The 21277-nt window shown below is 39.0% G+C and overlaps 1 pseudogene; it reads right to left on the bottom strand.

The window, feature by feature from the left end:
* Positions 1–8218, bottom strand: part of LOC149142040 (respiratory burst oxidase homolog protein F-like) — a 49341-nt pseudogene extending 41123 nt beyond the window's left edge.
* Between the last annotated feature and the right edge of the window lie 13059 nt (positions 8219–21277).

The following is a 21277-nucleotide window of genomic DNA, read 5'->3' on the forward strand; positions in this document are numbered from 1 at the left end:
TTACGATTAAATCTCTACTGCCAAGAGTGATAACTACGGAAGATAGATTCTGTGTACTACGACAGGCACCATCAGCAAAACCGACCTAATGGTTGGACGATATCTGCAAACCAAGTAGAGCATGAGGTAAGCATAGGAAAATGTTTGAAAAAGAAAACTAACAAACCAATATCACACTGCACACTAATGAAAACACACTAATGTACATAAGTATTTACATGGATAATCACACATAATACTTCTTTAGGTAAAGTCCGTTTCGGGGCTCAACCAAAGAATTTCCTTCATAGTCCACTAACTCTTAGGCACCTTTTTGTAAAACTCATTTGAAAATGTAAGGCCCATGCCACATTGGTTCGAATTTCCCATCTCCCAATTTATCATTGGCCTCATCATAAAGTAAGACAAAGTCACCCTTAGTAAAACGCAGGGAGAAACAATTCTATCATATTGAGCTTTAACTCATTTATTCTAGGATTCAATTACTAACGATGCGAAGTGATGAGTTTCATCGAGCCTTTTGAGGTAAAGTAAATGTTCCTCTTCAGGTGAGGTATCAGGGAGTAATTCGATGACTAGTTTCAATGAAGGAATTTCACACTCAATAAGAAGAATCACCTCTAGACCATACACTAGTTGAAAGGGTGTAAATCTAGTGGTAGTCTTAGCTGCAGTTCAGTAAGCCCAAAGACATGAAAATAGTATAATATGCCAATTTGATTTATGCATCCCAATGGTGCATTGAAGCATAGTAACCAGGACTTTTTTGACTGCCTCAACTTGGCAATTGGCCTATGGATAATAAGGAGTTGATTTGTCGTGACGCAAACCCAACCGAGCAGTAAGATCCACCAACATGTAATTTTGAAAATGAGATCCATGATCAGTAATGATGGCTTGAGGAATACCAAATCGATATATGACATGGTTGAAAAGAAATTGAGCAGTAGTTTTACCGTCAACATCAGGTGTGGGCATTGCCTTGGCCCATTTAGTGAAATAATCAACAACGACGATGATATAACCATGCCCCCCAGCTGAGTGAGGTTTACATTTCATGATATCAATATAAAAATTGGGTGTAGGGGTGCGGGTGGGGCGCGCTATCTACAGTTGTAAATATGGTAAGTGTGACATTTTTGGACTGCTAAAATGCAATCTTTAAAGGTGGAAGCACAAAAATAACTGACGTGAAGGATTTTCTGAGCAGTAGCATACCTGAACATGTGACCACCACAAGCACCAAAGTGGCAGTCATTGAGGACTCTCTCAACTTCTTCGAGTGTCAAACATCTATGAAGGATAGAATCGACACCAACACTGTATAAAGTATCGCCAATGATTCAATATGGTTGGGACTGATGTTGAATGCAACGACATTCAAAATTGGACAACTCTAGTAAATTTTTTGGGGTCTGGAGATAGACAATAATATATCCGTACCATGGGTCAAGAGCGCTAATGAGACAGACAATTTCGTGAGGAAAGATCTCATCAAAAGTCATAGATGTGATTGCAGAGGGAAGGTCACAAATCAATTCAGTGAAAACCAATGATTTCTTTGACTTGGCAATAACAGACTCCAAACCAAATTATTTACGGATAAAAATCCATTTAGAATATTTCCCCCCTAGAAACTAACGATTTAGAATGTAGGTCATGGGGTTGCAATCAGAATCACAATGTTTTTTCACAAAAGAATATAGTGTCGAAAACATTAAACAACGTGAACAACTGCTAAAGAAAGTTTCTCGACTTGGGCATATCGAGTTTCGATATCAATAAGATTCTGGCTTAATTAGTAGATCATGTGTTTGTTTCCATCACCATCATCTTGCACCAGTACCATGGCAACAATACTATCACGGTGATAATCGAGAGGATGCAACAAAGGAGCACAAGTGAGAGTGTTTGTTAATGCATCAAAATATTTTTGAGCGATTTCATCCAAAATAAATGGGATCCCCTTTTTCATAAAATGAGTAAATCCCTTGACAAGCTTAGCATAATTGGGTACAAAACGACAAAGGAAATTAGATTTCTGTTGGCTTGAGGGGGCTTGACCCAGGTTTGGAGTTAATTAGCCAAACAAATCCCTACACTACTGGCCCTTTCAGCAACATCCCGCGGTGCGTGGACTGAAGTCTCACCCGAAGCAGTATGGGGGGATGCTAGAACCAAGTTTCCACACCCTGGAGATGTCTGAGGGGTCGATTTAGTCCATCTATGAATACCTTCACGCAGGTCACTTCGCGCACTGTCCTGACCTGTGAGACCTTGAAAATTTGTTATAATTGCCTTCGTGCAGTCCTAACCAGGGGCTGAGGTGCTTTCACACTGCTGAGGTAGAGATCTGCGCTATTTCCCCAAGTTACACCACGGATCTTACTTATCTTCTTATAACTGTTAGTTAACTTCGTGTAAATAGATACTTTATCTTATATTCACTTAATCAAAAAAATCATATGTGTTCGTGCATCATATAAACAATAGAAATGTAATTTATACCCAATACATTCAATGCAGAAAACAATAAATAATTACACAGGAATGGTAAAAAACTTCTCTTTATTAATTCTTCAATCGGTTACAGACTCAACTTTCCTTGCGCACTCAGCTACAGGGGTCCGTGCACTCAGCTGCGAACTACTAGACCTCTGCGCACTCAACTATAGAGCCTTCTCCTACTCTACGACCCAATGACTCGACTCTACACTCAGATAAGACTCAGTTCTTCATCCTTCCTTCCTCAATTGATCCCTTCATTTACAACTTAGAGCCTTGCTCTATTTATACAATCCCATGGTCCGTGGACCATGGGTAAATTTCTAAAGTCGACGTTACATTACAAAAATGAGGGTGGACAACCCTATGACTCATTTACAAGTTCGCGCTCCGCGCCCACAAAACGCGAAGTCTTTACATCGGATTTAGTAAAAATTTGGGCTTTAAGACCCAAAAATTCCCTTGGGGATGTCGCGCCCAACAAGCGCCCAACAATCCCCCAACACAAACATCGTGACTCGCCCTCGAGTCACTCTGTCAGTGCAAAGATCTTTGCATGGAGACCTCTCAACTCTGCCTGGACCGCTGCAAGGTCGGAAACGCACTGAGCGACTGCTTGTTGTATCTCCTGGACACGCTGTTTAGAGACCACTGTAGCTGAACTGCTACCCTGCACCTGTTTATAGTCCCGCGCCTCCTTTTAGCTGCGTGGAGTGCTAAGACTATGCTTCTCTCAGCTAGTCAGATAGCGAGGCCACCTGTGTATGGCTTCAACCAACTGCCATTCACTTTTCCTGGGAAAGGTTCTCCATTTAACTTTACCAACTACCCGCACCTCCATCGGTGACCTCCTTAATAACATACGGTTCCAACCAATACATTCTGAGTTTTCCCAGGAATTTATCAAACTTACTATCATGCAGTAACACCAAATCTTTCACCTTGAAGGTGCGCAACTTAATATGTCAATTGTGCCAGGCCTTTTTGTGCTACTTTTGTACATGTTCGTGAAAGCCAACCAAAAATCGTTCTTCCTCGAGTTCCTCCAACTGCGCGAGCCTCTCCTCTCGGGCTCCCCAGTCCATCATACTTGTGAGCGCTGCTATGCGTAAACTAGGCACAATGTATTCCATTGACATTCCAGCAACGAAACCATTTGTTGGCTTGAGGGGGCCTGACCCAGGTTCAGAGTTAATTAGCCAAACAAATCCCTACACTACTGGCCCTTTCAACAACAGCTAGCAGTGCGCAGATTGAAGTCTCACCCGGAGCAGTGTGGGGGGATGCTGGAACCAAGTTTCCGCACCCTGGAGATGTTTGAGGGGTCAATTTAGTCCAACTGTGAATACCTTCGCATAGGTAACTTCGCACACTATCCTGACTTGTGAGACCTTCGCAATCTATTATAATTTCCTTCGCGCAGCCCCAACTAGGGGCTGAGGTGCTTTCGCGCTGCTAAGGCAACGATCTACGCTATTTCCCTAAGTTACACCACAGATCTTACTTATCTTCTTATAACTGTTAGTTAACTTCGCGTAAAAAAATACTTTATCTTATATTCACTTGATCAACACAATCATATATGTTCGTGCATCATATAAAGAACAGAAATGTAATTTATACCCAATACATCCAATGCAAAAAACAATAAATAATTACACAAGAATGGTCAAAAACTTCTCTGTATTAATTCTTCAATCGGTTACAGACTCAACCTGCCCTGCACACTCAACTACAGGGGTTCACACACTCAGCTGTGGACTACTAGGCCTCTGCGCACTCAGCTGCAGAGCCTTGTCCTACTCCATGACCCATCGACTCAACTCTACACTTAGATAAGACTCAATTCTTCATCGTTCCTTCCTCAATTGATCCCTTCATTTACAAATTAGAGCCTCGCTCTATTTATACAATCCTATGGTCCGCGGACCATGGGTAGATCTCTAAAGCCAACATTACATTACAAAAATGAGGGCAGACAACCCTATGACTCATTTACAAGTTTGAGCTCCGCGCCCACAAAACACGGAGTCTTTACATCGGATTTAGTCAAAATCTGGGATTTAAGCCCCAAAACTTCCCTTGGGGGATCTCGCACCCAACACTTTCCCTTGCAAGCTCTGCAACTGATGTAAAAATGATGGAGGGGTAAATTTACAATGGCCTCAGCTTTGAGGGGGTCAATATGGATTCCTTCCTTTGATACCACATACCCTAGGAGATGACTAGATTCAATGGAGAAGACACACTTATGCCAATTTAAACGAATATTGTAGTGTCTACAATAAAGAAATATCGCTCGTAGGTGGTCAGGATGATCATGAAGCTTAGTAGAATGAGCTGGTAAGTCATCAAGATATGGTTGAATGAAGTGTTTGATGTCATGAAAACCAGAAAACATCGCTCGTTGGAAGGTAGCACTAGCATTTTTCAGACCAAAAGGGAGTTTCTTGTAGGCAAAGGTTCCCCATGGACATATAAACCCATGGACATATAAAATTAGTTTTATGTTGATCAATGGGAAGTTTATTAATCTGGTTGTAGTCAGAAAAATCGTCCATAAAAGAAAAAATCTCACTCCCTACACACTCATCAATGATTTGATCGATAAAAGGAGTTGTATAATTGTCTTTGGGACATGCCTGATTGATATCGTGGTAATAAACACAAATGCGGATAGTCCCTTGTTTTTTAGTCACAGGGACAATGTTTGAAACCCAATCTATCAATGGAATGGGGTAAATGAAACCAGCCTTTAGAATTTTTTCAGCCTCTCCCTTTATAACGACTGCCTTTTTAGGGTGCACCGGACGAAGTCATTGATGAACAGGCTTCACATATGGATAAGTAGGAATTTCATGCAAAACTATACTTGGATGAATGCTAGGAATTTTTTCATATGACCAGGAAAATACATCGCGTAATTCCTTAAAAAGGGTGGTGTAAATATTGATCTCATCAGGAGAACAAGAAACCCTGACATGGATGTTCTCAAAAATTCCTGGTTTAACAAAATGCCGATAAGCATGGTAGCAGTAATGTTCCCCATGTTTCCCTCAGACAAAACTTCATGCACTAAGATGGGTGTTTGAAGTGGATGGGTGAGTGTACAAGAAACAAAGGTACCTCGACATGATGAATCTCTCCAAGACTTGGGAGAAATGAGGAACGATGATGAGCATCATTCCAAGGAGTTTCCTCAAGAGACATAACCTCAATGATACTCTCAAGTGGGGAGTGTCTCATTCAAGGGATCGACAGAATCCCAATAACCAAGACAAGGGGACTATGAATACATGTCTAGATGCATACTAAGAGTAGTATGACTTTCAAAAGTGGCCGCTGAAGCCAAAAAAACATCTTGATAAGCTTGTTCTTCTGGTTTGAGCGGCATAACATCACCAAAAGAATCAACTTGATCGAGAGAACGAATGATCCAAGGATCGTAAGAAGTAGAGATCATGTTGAAATAAGCGACATGAGGAGTGGGGAGGGAAAAAGTTCCCATAAGAGAAGAGTCCTTAAAAATACTTTCCCCAACGCTCTCATAAGGAATGTTGGTATTTCCCACATATGGCACATTGCCATTCGAAGAACCGGAAGAGAAAAAGACTAACTGATCAACGGTGACTATTTTCCCTTCATGAGGAAAACGAAGCACACAGAACAAATAAGAAACAACACAAAACATATCACAAGCCCAACTTCATCCAAGTAGAAGGTTATAATTCAAATTCACATCAACGACTTCTACCTCTAATTCGACAGTTTTCCCTTCCAACGTGATGGGAAAACTTGTGAGAATACTGTAAGGACGATATCCTCGGCCATTAAAGGCTTCTAAGGTATTCAAAGACTAGTTGAGAGGTAGAGAGCCTATGGATTTCCAGCATGAAACAAACATGATGTAGGTGGAATCACCCTCATCAATCATAGTTCGATGAATCATCTTCCCTTTTATAATGACTTGGATAAAAAACACAAGTTGATGGGGAAGACGAGGAACCTGATTTTCTAGGTCAAAAGTAATCAAATTCGAATCCATAGGTTCAATTCCTCCTATAGCAGATAGTAATTCTCTTTGTTGCATTGGAAAAGTTTGGAGAACTTCCAAGTTAGACATCACCGAAGGCGATTGAGCTATATCTTCAACAATATTGCAATGCTGGGTAGATCACGCATTCAGATTGTAACATGATTTCCAAAGGACACCCTTGGGAGGCGGTCGGATAACAAAGTCATTACTAGGTCTCTCAATATGAAGAGGGTTGTAACAGACTGGAGTAGAGGTAGAAGGTGTATCGGTAACTTCTTTCTCAACAATTTGTTTTTGAGGAGTTTGATAGTCTTTTGACTGGGTGGCAACAAAAATGGGCATTATTCCACTCATGTAAACCTGAGAACTCAAAGACGTGGAAGGTTGCAGTTGTTTTACCAATTGGGTATACTATGCTGGAAAAGGTTCTTTCAGTACATTTGATGTCCCTTGAGTACCTTTTAACAAGCAACTAAATTCCACATGACAAGGACAATCCTTGGTATAGTGATCTTCCTCACAAATGAGGCAAGGATATTTGGGCTTATATTTAGATGCATCATCAGTAGATGACTTTGAGAATCCTGTTTTTGGGTATCTGATTTTTCTTTTCCATTACCCTTCTTTTTACCTTTAGAGGTTTTGTCTGCTGCGATAGACTTAACGACATTAACCTCAGACGTTTTACAAGGATATGAAGAGGGATTCAAAGGAGGATTGGATGCATAATTCAAAACGGATTTTTTCTTTGAAGAAGATTTAATGGAAGTTTGAGTCACTGATCCAATAATACCATCGATAGGTGATACATCCAGAGATTTAGAAGATGCTGGATCCATAGATGGTCTCGGGGCATTGGGAAAGAGATCATATAATGTGCCGGATTGGGAATACACCAAACCTTAATATTGGGCACAGGCAATGGCTTGATCTTCGGTTACACAACCTCCCATAGCTATGTCTGCAACAATTTTTTTGATGAAGGATTTGGTAAACCTTTCAGTTAACAACTCATCAGGTATATCAAACTTGATAAGGTGACACTGACATCTCCATTCATGGATATGATTAGAGATGTGGGTAGGAGTGTTCTGTTTCAAAGATGTAAGCAAATGGGTACCAGTTTCATAGCGAACTGATAATTGGAAGTGAGTATGGAAGGCCATTGCCAAAGAATTGAAGTCTTGATAAGCACCTGGAGGCAACTTGATGTACTATTTTGTGGTAGGACCCGTAAGGGTGCGCTGAAAAAGACGTAGATGAATAGAATCATCAACCCAAGAATTAGATGAACACCATAAATGGTAAGTCATAACATGGGCCTGGGGGTATTCTCCATATTTTCCTTCGAATTTCAAACAATCACCAAGAATCTTTGTAGGAAATGGAGGCCAATAGGGTGAATCAAGTATTGGATCATTAGTGAGCCTTAACACATCCGACAGTTCCAACATTGCTAGAAATGGAAATTGTGGGTTGAGAGACATGGGAGGCCTTTGATAAAGCCCAGATTGTGGATCCCATCCTTGTTGGTATGGGTTCTGCCCCCAAAGTGGTGGATTTTGACCATAAGGAGCTTGATATTTTCCCAATGAGGGTATTCTTACCATACAAAGGTGGATTCTGCCCCCAGAAAGGTGGGTTTTGACCAGGGTAAGGTTGATATTGACCTGCCATAGGCCGTTGAGAACCATAAGGTGGATAAATAACTTGCAAGGCATATGGATTATAAGGATGATGTTGCAACTATTGACCCTAGTGGTAAAATTGCTGGCCCTTCTGCTGCAGGGGTTGACCTTGTGGCTGCAAGGGTTGACCTTGTCGATGTAAGGGTTGGTTTTATTGCTGCAAGGGCTGTCCTTGCTACTGCAACAGTTGTTGGTAAGGCCCTTGTTGTGCATAAGGTCCTTGTTGTAAAAAAGGTTGTTGTTGTACATAAGGCTATTGTTGTTGAAAAGTTCCTTGTCGAATTTGCTGAGTTCCAGGTTGGTACTGATAAATCCCAAATTAAGTTTGACCAGATGCACTAAATGATGGATTTGACCTAGGCTACATTTGGGGACCTTCCTTTTGAGTAAAGGGTGGATTTTTAGGCTATTGAGAGCCATAAAAAGGGTACGGTTGCTGGTAGGGTATCCTAGCTGAAAGAGGTTGTTGATACAGGATCTGACCTGATCCAGACGGAATTGATGATCCACCAGGATAAAGTACACTGATAACATTTTGAATAGCTCCGGTAGTGTGAGTTTGAGGTGCACTCACATAAGGTCCACCTGAAACAGGAGGTACATAAGGTGGAGGTGGTTGTTGCCCCCCCATGCAGTAAGATAGGTGGTGGCACATATTGTCCACTTAATGGAGGACTTGGGGAACTTATAGGGACATTAATTTCCCCAACCGTAACTGTCGATTTTACAGGAACTAACAAAAAAGTAGTTGGTACAGGAATTTGAGAGGCCACGTTTGAAACAAATGGACCAGAAGTAGTCATGATGCCCGATGAAGAAATGAGATTGTGGTAAAGTGAAGATGCACTTGGAGTACTTGAAACCAATTGAGCCAAAGATGTATAACGAGCTAGAAACAAAGGTTCATTACTTTCAAGGGGTGGTGGAGGTGCAATACTTCCCACATATGGATAACCTTCAGGAGGAAAGTCATATTCAGAATAATTATTAATAATAGGAGTATGAGTAGCTAAGACTTTTGGAGGACCTTGAGAAGAGGCTGGAAACTCACCTTCTGAAGCCATGGGTGGAAATAGTTGGCGAGGAGGAATCCAAGATGGTTTTGGAGATAAATCCAAAGGTATACTAGGATTATCGTATGGACTATAAGGTTGTTGAAGAGATATAACCAATGGATCAAAAGTAGATTCAAAGGGAATAAAACAAACCTCTGTGGACTCTCAGGGGTTTCTGGATCAAATTCCTAAGACGATGATGAGTCTCGAGGTGGAGGACGAGATGTAAGGGGTTGAGTACTCAGGATAATTCTAAGTTCAAGACCTGGGGCTTCAAGTGACTGTGAAAACTTAATATGAACTCCTTGTGATGACCCTTTAGTGTCAAATGATGAAGGGGAAATGTAAGGTGAACTCGATGGTTCAACCATGGTGACATTTTCTCAAAAAAATAAGGGGTGGCTTATGTGAGCCTACAATTAAAATTTACTATTAATTAGGCAATATGAGGCCAAGGATAACTGCATAGGTAAGTCATGTTATCATGGGTAGTTAAATTTTAGAACTTAAAAACAAGAAATAAATAAAAAAGGGTGTACTAGGAAAGAGGGTTTACCAAGTATCCATGAATCAACCTAAACCAAGGAATTAACATATGATGACCGATCTCCCCAAATGTTGTGTTCGGTGTATCACATTTACAAGGCGGATGACTCGGTTACCTATCGCTAAAGGATAACAACCTAATGGGGTCTCCAAATATATACTCGACGGTACGGGGAGAACAAGTCTGTGTTAGTGCTGTCTAATGCATAACCATTCGATGAGAGCGTTTCGATATACTTTCCATACTAGAGTGCCTCTGGTATACCCTAGAGTACTGGAGAACCTCCGATATACTTCCATACTGGAACAAAATTTCAAGCAATTAATGCATAAAAAAATATGCCTCTACTAACTTTTCCAAATGAAAAATGCAAGAGTAAAACTAAACTTCACTTTCACTAATGAACATGCAATCTATTGAAAGAAAAAATGACCTTCACTTCACTAAAATGCACTTTACCTACATGATACTCTCTTTGATTTTCAGATATTCTCATGCAATTAAGATTCAACTAAAGCAAAAACAAAGATTTTGATTCAAAATACTCCTAATGCATGTAGGTTTTAACCCCGTATAGAAATTATCTGCATATGAGTTCTAAAACACATAAAATAAACAATGCGAGAGCATAACACATAAAACAAATATACACAGAGATTTCCCCTAGATCCCAAAACCGGGACTACCAGCTTGATTTTTCATTATGTTCCTTTCAATGTTGCAATACATATATATACATGCTGAAGCATCCAATACCATGGACTGAAAACAATCGCGCCCAAAACCATGTGCGAAAACCATGCACAAAACCATAGGTAAGTCCACCCACCTAATATAGGGTCCAATTTTTTTTTTCCCCGAGGCGCTGCCCTGGACCCCGTAAAGGGGGGCTAACCGCCCCCCCTGTGACCCCCCCATTACATAATTGGCACAACGAAGTGGGTGCTCCGCCCCCCCTCTATGCCCCTGGTTAACTGGGGAAAATAGTCGTGGAAAGAATACAACGCAACCCAATAATGTAAACAAGGCATCAATCAAAGTAACACCAAATTCTCAAGCACTTAATGAAAATGTCTTTCACTTTCTCTTTCAAATAAATAAGAAATACATTCATTTCAGTTTGCAAACCAAACAACGTAATCTATGTTTGATAAATGACAAAGATGGATTTCAAATGTAAGATGACCTAATACACATGAAAAACAACTTTGCATAAGACAAACCGAAACTAATGTAAATCAATGTTTCAAGTGATTTTACCAGATGAATAGACCTAATCATTCAACAAACTAGAGACCCAAAGACACTCATAAGCGTCAAGTGACAACCAATTGACCTATAAACCCTAAAATAAATCCAATTACGCTCACATACTTGAAAGTTCAAAGGAGTAAGATTTTTCTAATAAATTAGGTAATCAATCAAAACATCAAAAAAATCCAGTCATGCAGGACAAAACATGACTTCAAGGGCTCAGACACATTGGGGTTTGACAAAGAAACACTAGATTTTTTCCAATCTCAGGGATCAGTGTGATTGTTAAGGAAAAGCTGGCACTGAACATGGGATTAGTGCGATTGTTTAAATAAAAACGCGCTGGCAGTGTGATTGTCAGATCAAAAATATCGCTGGGCGAGCAGTGAGTCAAAAAATAAAAATAATTTCACAAACACTTCCAGACTGAGCAATCGAAGATAGAAACCAATGATTGTGCATACCTATATCAACCCAAACTAACTGAGAACACGATGGTTGGTCAAAATGATCAAGAGATTAGTTGAGAAAGGAGGATGAACAAGCTATATCTTCCCCAGGGGAGTCACCATTTCGTTGTGAAGGCAAATCCCCTCTACAGACAGAGGCGACCCCTCTAGCCCAATGAGTGGGTCTAGAAACAAACTAAATAGACTAACATGCACTTTCCTAGCTTATGTTTGAAAAATGCAGAGAGAAGGAGAAACCTACGTCGCTCTGATGCTAATTTCGCGATCCTTGGTGATGGCTTTGAATATTTTTCTCTAGGCCTCGCTCCTTAGTTGTTCTTTAAGTCTAGGTAGTTGCAAGGACGATCAAAGGACTATGCAATATATGAGAGCATATATGGCATACATTAAACATAAACTACTTAATAGATCAAGGAACATTAAGCTAACAACATAAAAATTTACACAATTATGGAAAGTGAACATCAAATGTATGTATTAATAATCTAAAAAGGGAAGCATACAATCTATGCCTTGAGGTTGGAGACCTCCTTTTGGTGGATGTCCAAGTCCAAGCAAAGAATCTACAAGCACTTCTTCTCCAAGCTAGAATGGGTAGCATGTAAGCATAATCTCAGCATAGGGATGAAACAATCAATGACCAACCATTTGGGGATGGAAGGGAGTGAATTTATAGGAAGGGAAAGGGAGTTAGGGATCCAAAAAAGAGGGAGGAAGGTCCACATATCAAGGGGAAAGCCCATTATTATAAGATCAAGCGGCCCAAATGAGAGAGCTCAACCATATCAACAACAACCAATATCTAGCTCGCTGTTCCCGAAGGTTTTAGTGAGCGAAGCTTCTTCTCCAGTTTGGGAAAACCCACCAAAAGAGGTTTAGTGCAGGTTTTCCTATGAAAACCTGCAATGACAACATGAGTGTATGACTGAGCAAACTGCCATCATCACAGGGAGGCAGTGGAGAAAAATGCGTTTATGCCAAAAATTAGGTTTTAGGCAACCTTCTCCAGAATGGATTTAGGGAAGTTTTCCTTTGATTCTTCAGGGAGTTATTGGTATGTATATCATGATGGATATGATGCACAATAGTCAATTTTTTGGCACTTTGGAATATGGTATGGGAAGTGAACAGGAGGTATGGAAAAATACTTTGTAACAAGCTCCCAGGGTGAGGAATTGAGATGGATGGATCATAGGGTTGACGTATCTATGGATAATAGGGTACCATCACTATCTATTACCCATAGGGTTGGAGATGTTTCTCCCCTATATTTTTCTTTGAAGAGCATACCCTAGTTGGAATCATACCCACAAGTCAGTCTTGTTTGGATTGTCCCTCCTCGTATAGCCAACAGGTTGAGGAGGCTTGGGGCATGTGATCCTTACCTTTTTTTAAGTCAGGTATCTAGCCCAAGCTCAGATTATGATGTGGGTTTTCTACCACATGAATCTTGAAGGTCATTGTTGGGAAGATCGGTAAGCAATATGATGGGTTGAGATGTGCTCCCATATATCACCTATTGCTTGATATGGGGTCATCGATATTTAGCTCCCCCATAAAATTTCGGGTTGAGATGTACTCCCTGATGTGGTTTCATATTAAGATATTCTCTTCGACGATGTAGAGGGTGGTAGAATTAGCTTCCCGATGATTCTTATTCTTTAGACTTGACAATGTTTCAGCAAATACAGTTGAGCAGAGATGGGACATGATATGATGACATATTAATCGATGATTAGATATTGACAAGTGGAATTATCCCTAGTTGAGAGGGAGTATTAAATTATGAAACTAGGGTCAAATTCCACTTTGGAAAAATCATTTGATGGAGATGATTATTACATTGAATTTATATTTTTGAGAGGACCAAACTCGACCTAAATATCTTCAAATTTGGACAAGGGAAAGTGTACCTATGAAAAAAAGCCCACATATGCACATTTGGATAGGTCATCCCTATTGGTAAATTAGTCACCCTTGGAAGCATATAAATACAAGTGACCTCAAGCCCATTTTGACATCACCAAGCATCTTCTTATTTTCTTCTTCATTTATTGGTTCACACAGGTTTGAGGTTGGGATGACCAAAGAAGTTCGTAAAGGTCTGAAATTACAGGGCTCGAGGCTCACATCCGTTCTTAGGGTTTTTAGTTACAGTCGTTGGCTTGTCATAGGACAAATTTGACCACAGTCACTGGCTTGTAGGCTCAAGGGAGTGACTAGAAGCCTTCAGTCGCTCGCACAACTCCTCCTGCATGTGACTGGGAAGTTTGACTGAAATTTGACCGTTGACCAAAGTTGAACGCAAACATGAAAAGTTGTCTCTGATATATTATGATGCTGGAAACATATTTTTAAATGTTATTGGGTTATTTTTCTAGATGATATTGTATTTGGATCATTGTACTCTCTATTGAACATTTTATGACAATCTAATAGAAGAAGAATTTAAAAGGGTTTTTTGCCTAGTGGGTTTTTTCCTTGGTCTTTGACCAAACCTGGTGTCTCTTGTTGATGTGTTGATTGTCTCCTTTGTCATTGCATTTTTTGTTCTATCTTAAATTACTTTTGATGATTGGAAAGACTAATTGTTATTGGAAAAATTGCTAATTGAAGTATTTAATTGGGCTAAAGTAATTGATACAACATAGAACAATCTAAAAGATTAATAGAAAGTTGTCATGAAGCATATAAGATTGATAGGCTCTTTAATATGTAGAGAATTAGGTTGTGAAAAATTAGTGATCACTTAAAGTTGTTATGTCTATGGCTTTCAAATAATGTTATATAGAAAAATTCCTAATGGAATCATTCATAGAATCTATCATCTCTGCTTTTAAAGTCACTCTTAAGACCAAGCAACTATATATTATATATATGTATCAATGGATGGTTTCGTAAGACTTGCCATATGCTCCATGTTTCTTTGGAATCAATATTAAATAAGTTGATGCTCCTCCATTTAACCGACTCATCTGCAACAGGATTTATCTAGTCATCCCCAAGAGCAAATTTTTTATCTCAGTCACAAGAGGTAAGTCAATGGAGGGAAGTACCATAGATTTTTAGTTAATTTCCATCCCAACCGAGGAACCTAGGGTCAGATTTCTCTTATGGTAAGTTGAATAGATAATGAAGCCTCGTAAATGTAGAAGAAAAATTGGTGAATTTCCTTTGTATAGTGTCATCCTCAGACATTTCTCCATAATGCAGGTGTTTGTTGGCCGATAGTTTTCTGAGTGCTTCCCTTTAAGGAACCCTATCTAGATCGAGATTTATTGATTATACTTATCCACTTTGTGGACAAGTTGAGACAGTCCATCTGTTTTGAAGTTGTAAGGCCGCTCATCAATGACGGACTTTCATTTAGTTCTTCTGACACATTTGATTGGAGATGTGGTGTCAAACAAAATTCAATCATAACATCTACTTAAGGATCAATTTAAGTTATTCAAAGTTAAAATCAGTGACTGATGGACATACAGACCTTTCTTTTGGCCTATTGTAGGAAAATGAAGTGCAATAGAGCCTATGTTTAGGTGGAAACATACTCTTCGTCCATCAATTGGTTAGTCTGCAATATTCAATAAGATAAGTATTCTATCTTCAATGCTAGAATATGCTATGTGAAGTTGTTATAATGTTTTTCTGAGATAATAAATTCCTGATGCTTAGACCTATATTGAATGAAGGCTATAAGAATGTTCCATTAGAACTTACTCTTATACCACTATCAAGAACCAGATGTAATCCCATGGAGTAATATGCTCTTTCATTTTCTAATTTTTTAATTATGATTCATAAGCTCAGTACTTGGGATAAATGTGTATCGTTGAATCTAGTTTCTTATAAAATTGAGAGGTCATTAGTGATTGTATAAATGCATTCCTATCACTTAAATGTCGATTGGGTTGATCATGACAAGGATATGTTGATAAAAAAATAATTGACAGAAAGGACCTTCTTGCAAAATGAATGGACCTTTAAATCTATTATATTCATGAAAGACTTCTTTGTTGCTGTGCAAGTCATTTGTTTCAAGAAACAACTCAAGTATCTATAGAGTTAGTGTTTTGGTCATATTCTAGTAGTTATAAAAGCTCTGTGGTTATGAAATAGCACTATTTTGAAATTTCTATAATGTCACTTGTTCAGAATGACCATTGTCCTGGTTATTTCATCAACATGCCTTGTCGAAAATGGTTGTATGTTTGGTATGTGTTGTACACATTGCAAGGGGAGAGTTGAGTGAAATCTAGGGAGTATTAGCCATTTTATAGCTTAAGGAATTATATTTACATAACATAATGGTTTCATTACTGTAGGCACACCAATGGTCGTAGGTTCAATGTCTGATGAAATACCTTTAATCAATTTATTTTTCCCTAATTTTCAACCATGTCTGCTATTGTTAATTTTAGAACTTTTTATTAAAACTAAGACGATTCCAGTACTTGTCAGTCTTTTATTGTAAATAAGGATAAGGAATTGTTAGTATTTTAGAACCACATGCGATTCAATTGAAAACAATGTAGCATGCCTTCTTTTAGATCTTAAAAAAATAAAAAATTCTAGACATAGTTCTCTTAATTGCACCATGGGGTGTGTTACAAGTGGTATTAGAGCTCTCAAGTTCAACACTTGGACCTAATGGGATCTATCGTGAAAATGAATGAAAGAATACCGACAATGAGTAGATAAGGTTGCATCTTGTTGCTACTCATTTTATGTATCTATGAAGCCATATGAGTATATGAATCTTTCCTGAGTGAGTAGGCTTGGGGCGTGATAATTTTATTATGCGTCATGATTTTCTTGCTTTCATGGAAGGATAATAGTGATGGGCTATATTAGTGGTTTAATGCTATATTCTCCTAGTACATAAGCTAGTATGATATGGGTTTTTGTCTAAGAAGATGGTTGGAAAGGCTTGCTTGTACTAGTGAGTAGGCTAGAAAATGGCCAACTAATTGTTGGAGCATTATCACAATGGATACTTTGAGTAGTTGTGCTTTCTCATACGTAACACATAGGTGAGTGGTTTATTTTTATTACGTGTTAGAAACTTTGAGATTAAGACTTCGAGCTTATACATATGAATGCTGCCCTTATCGGGTTTTAGCCTTGGTTTGGGGAGCGTTCTTTGCAGTTCTGATGTCTGGGTGGTAAATTGTTATTTGTATTTTTGTTTTTGTTTTTATTTTTCAAAGATTTTCAAATGCTTATGCCTGTATGATATAATGTTTTTTTTTTCAATTAAAAACATAACATCTAATAATATGAAATAGGTTATATTTTCTAAAGTTTATATGCTGACATTGCACCAATAATTAAAAACCAAAACCAGAAAGTGCAAAGAATGCAAAAAGATAGAAATCAACACCAAATCCTCCCATATAAGAGGTAAGAAAACAAAGAAAAAAGTCCAGATCATGTGCAAAAAACCAGACGTGAGATAAAAAATAAGTGCCTTGCCACAAAAATAGAGAAAACATGTGAAGATTCCATCAATGTCAGAACAGAAGGCTTTGACAGTGAATAAACCAAAAGGAACAAAAAACTGAGCCCTCGCGAGAATGAAAATTCCCCCAAGCTGATGATTGAATCATTTACCAAGAAGTCAAAACAAATATGCCCGGGTAGAATAGAGGGACCATGCTTAGAAAGTTGGTCAGCCAATGCATTTTACTCCCTGAAGATGTGGCAGAAGGAAATGGAGCTGAAAGAAGTCTTGAAAGATGTAATTTGATCCAACCAATGGATTAAGGAAGGCATAGTAAGGGAGTGATTCTCCATGGTCTAGTCTATTAATGCCTTTGAATCTCCAACAATAAGGATCTCATAAACAACTAGCCAAGATGCCCAAAACATGACACCCCATAAGGCCAGAACCTCAACTCTCATATCGATGCCAAAACCTCCAGACCAATAGAAATGGAAGGTTTGGGAAGGATTAAGAATGATAATTTCACCACTCCCACACACACCACTCGCAGAGGCACTATCAAAAATCTAATGGGATATGTGTTAAGGTGGTTATGTGTTCATCTATGCTTATGGAAAATTGCTTTACTAGGGCCAATTTCCATGGAAAAAACCACGATTTTAAGTGAAATGGATCTCAAATCTAGAGCAATATTTTCAAATATGCATTTATTTCTACAATACCATATACCCCAGTAGATGTAAAGTGGGATTGCCTGAAATCATGATGGAAAGTAGACCAACTAAGAAGATGATACATGATGGAGGATTTGTCTAGATGTAGAGATAACTTGAGAGAGATGGAGACCTCCTCCCTAATGGAGATTGCAAAAGGACAATGCAAAAATAGGTGTGCGACCTCTTCACTAGAGGATCTACACAATGTAAAGAACCATAGGCCCAAAAAACCTCTCTTAAAAAGGTTGTCCTAGGTAAGAATTCGATTGAAAACTACCATCCATATAAAAAATTTGTGCTTTGTAGGAACCTCCTACCTCCACATACGAGCCAACCAAGTAGAGCAAGGATCATGTCGCTTCAGATTTATAATATATGAGTATGTTGCCTTAGCTAAAATGTTGCCACCTTGGGATTGACCACCCCATGTGAGCTTATCCACCTTATCTAAGAGAACTATCCCCGCTTGGATTAAGTAATAGTAGTAGGATTCTGATTCAATAGTGAGCTCTACAGGTATGTCCAAATCCTTTGCATACATCCAATTGGTAGTGAGGAAGCCAACATTCAAGGAGTGTCCAATATGCATTAATGCAAAAATTCCATGATAGTTGAGATGTTGTATAATGGATAGTGAGAGAATGTTTCCCATCCAGCCTGATGATTTCATCTATCCCAACGAGAATTTTATTCTCCCTACTAACCATCCATTGGAGGTTTCATCGAAGGCTTTAGTTTCAACAAGATGCACCATATGAAAGAGGTCTTTCTCTTTACCGATGCACTAACAAGGACCCAATATTCCAGGCTGACATGGTCTAGATATTTATCATTGATGATGTTGTGCCAGGCACCATGGCCCATGAATTCCTTCCATAGATTTTTAATAAGCAGCGCCATGTTTAATATCTTGGTGTCCTTAATGCACCAACCCCCTTCCTCATAAGGATTGAAAACGGAAGTAAGTTTAGATAAATGATATTTTGATTTATTTCTGGAACCTGACCGTAGAAATTCTACTATGATTGAATCAATTATGTGGATGACTAAAACTGGTAAATGGAACAAGTGCATCTAATAGACAAAGATTCCTTGGAGGACAACCTTGATCATAATCATCCTTCCACCTATTGTAAGCCATTTATTTTCCCACAAGGTTAATTTCTTTTCGGATTTCTCAACAATCCAATTCCAGTCTCGCTTCACATAGTTCCAAGGCTTCAAATGGAATCCCAAATATTTGAATCCACCAGCCAAAGACCTAACATTGATCCCAAAAAGATATGTTATCTTCCTAATCTACTCATCTTCAATATAGCTAGAGATGAGTTCATATTTATCATTGTTTAGGAGGAGCTCAGAAGAATTCCCAAATTTAGTCAAAATTTGGTGAAAGGTATTCCATTTTGTAAATTTTTCCTCCCCAAGACATAGGACATCATCTACAAACATTATGTGTGATAAATGAATATTTGTAGAGGCCATGCATCCTATGATTCTTCCAGCTTCCCTGGTTGATATAATCTCTCTGTTAATCCCATCCATAACTGTTATAGACATTTTTGTGCCTTACAGCTATAAGCATGAAATGTCCATAATCTAAGGGATCCAAAGTCCCTAAACATGTTGTTCCTACCCCTAGAGGAACAAGGCTAACAAACCACAGCAATTCACAGAAGTTCTCCACCAGAAACTGCTCAAAAACAAGTCAATTCAGGATCAATTCAGAGGCTCCACTAATTGTCTGCGCTGAAATGCAAAGTCTGCATTGGCTACCTGCACTACAACGCAGGTAGAAGCACTACCAGGGTGCGCTGAGCGGGAATTGACAAATGGCAAGTTCATTCAACAAGGTGTCAAGACCCTGGAAGCTTCTAGAATCTTCCTCAATGACACTTGCCTCAGTGAATTCGACTAGTGATGAGTAAGAGGTTCTCAATCTCCAAGTGGAAGCAAGAACCTCCAAGTGGAAGCAAGAACTGACAGAGGGAGAGGACACTAGTCAGATCTCAAGCTGACTCATCCTCTCTCCAGACATCTATATATGGATCTCTCCTCCATGAGATCTAGAGGCTGGAATTTTGGTTATTGCAAAGAATTGCTGTTGGTTTGAGACTGGAATCATTGGGTGTTTAATGCTTTGAGGGAAGGTGAAGATAGGAATTTCATTTGCTGGGAAGGAGATGCTGGATTGGAGCCCTCTGGGTTGTATCTCTTCCTGAACCTTGTTATTCATCAATAAAGCTATCTTGGTTTCTCCTATATACTGATGTATCTTTGATGTATGATTGCATTAATATGTTTAGTTTATTTCTAATCCTGAACTAGTTATGAATATGAATCTATGTCTTTGTGTAGTGTGCTCTTCTTGTGATCTTGCAGAAACCTGTTGAAGCTGGGCGAGCGAGAAGGCAAGTAGCTGGGAACTCTCAAAGAGAAGAGAAACCGGATCGAGGGAAAAACGGAAGACACCGGTTAGTCCATCCATCTCTCTTCATTCTTAATTCATAAAGGAAGAATACTAGAATAGCTATATCTGTTTGTTGCTAAGGCACTGTCACACCTTAGGTGGATAGGATCGTCCTGCATAGGCATTTTTCCCCACAACAAATTGGCGACTCCACTGGGGAAATCTGTTTAGTCATTTTATTTGTGTCTCTATCATTGTTTGTTTCATAGACTTAATAGCAACAATCGAACTGCATCTGCTACTCTCAGATGCAAAGTAGACAGCTGCTGCTTTGATCCAATCACTGGATTTGTCTATGATCTGAACAATGGACTCACAAATGATTTGATGATCCTTTGTGATAGATCTTAGTCCTCCCTCAAAGCATCCCTTTGATTGTACCTTGCTTTTTGCTTTGATTTGGCCTGAAACTGTAGATTAAATAGCAAACTGTGACCCAGAACCCAGTGAGAAACTCTCGTTTCTCCTTTAGCGCAGACACTGTGATGAGGTTCTGCATTTCAACGCAGGTCCCGTGAAGGCTACCTGCGCTGAATGTCAAAACCCCTGTGTTGAGGGTGCGTTGATCCAGTTAGGCCTTGTGCAGCTGGGGTTCTCTGCTCTGTTTTGCCTTGTTTTGATCTCTGATTTTTGCAACCTATAACCAGCATAGGTACCTGTCTGATAACTCCTTTTCTCTGCTTAAATTCCGCCTCATTTTGTACAAAAAGACTGTGAGTGTTTTTATGTGTTTGTGGCGTCATTTACAGTTTTCCTTTGCAAGAGTGAAATAATCATCCTGTAGCCCTTGATTCAGATCTGTTGATTGTGATCTTAGGAGAGAGTTCATTGGCTGTTTACAGTTGATTATATATTTACTTTTGCTTTTGGTTTGAGTTTGTCTCTTTTAAGTGTCAAAACAAGTATTCATTTCGAAAATCGTTAAGTGTTGTAATCTCTTCTACCCTTCCTGATTTCGAAAAAGTAAACTTGTTTGTATTTGTCATTTAAAAGCAAATTCAAAGTTGTGCAAAAAGCTTTCTTTTTAGGCATCAATATTAAGAGAGCGGAAAAAAAACACCTGCATTGTGCATTTGCATCTTGATAGTTT

This window comes from Pinus tabuliformis, chromosome X, assembly GCF_031772625.1.
Source record: "Pinus tabuliformis cultivar Carrire ecotype Pingquan chromosome X, CPIR1, whole genome shotgun sequence".
In the NCBI taxonomy this organism is placed as follows: domain Eukaryota; kingdom Viridiplantae; phylum Streptophyta; class Pinopsida; order Pinales; family Pinaceae; genus Pinus; species Pinus tabuliformis.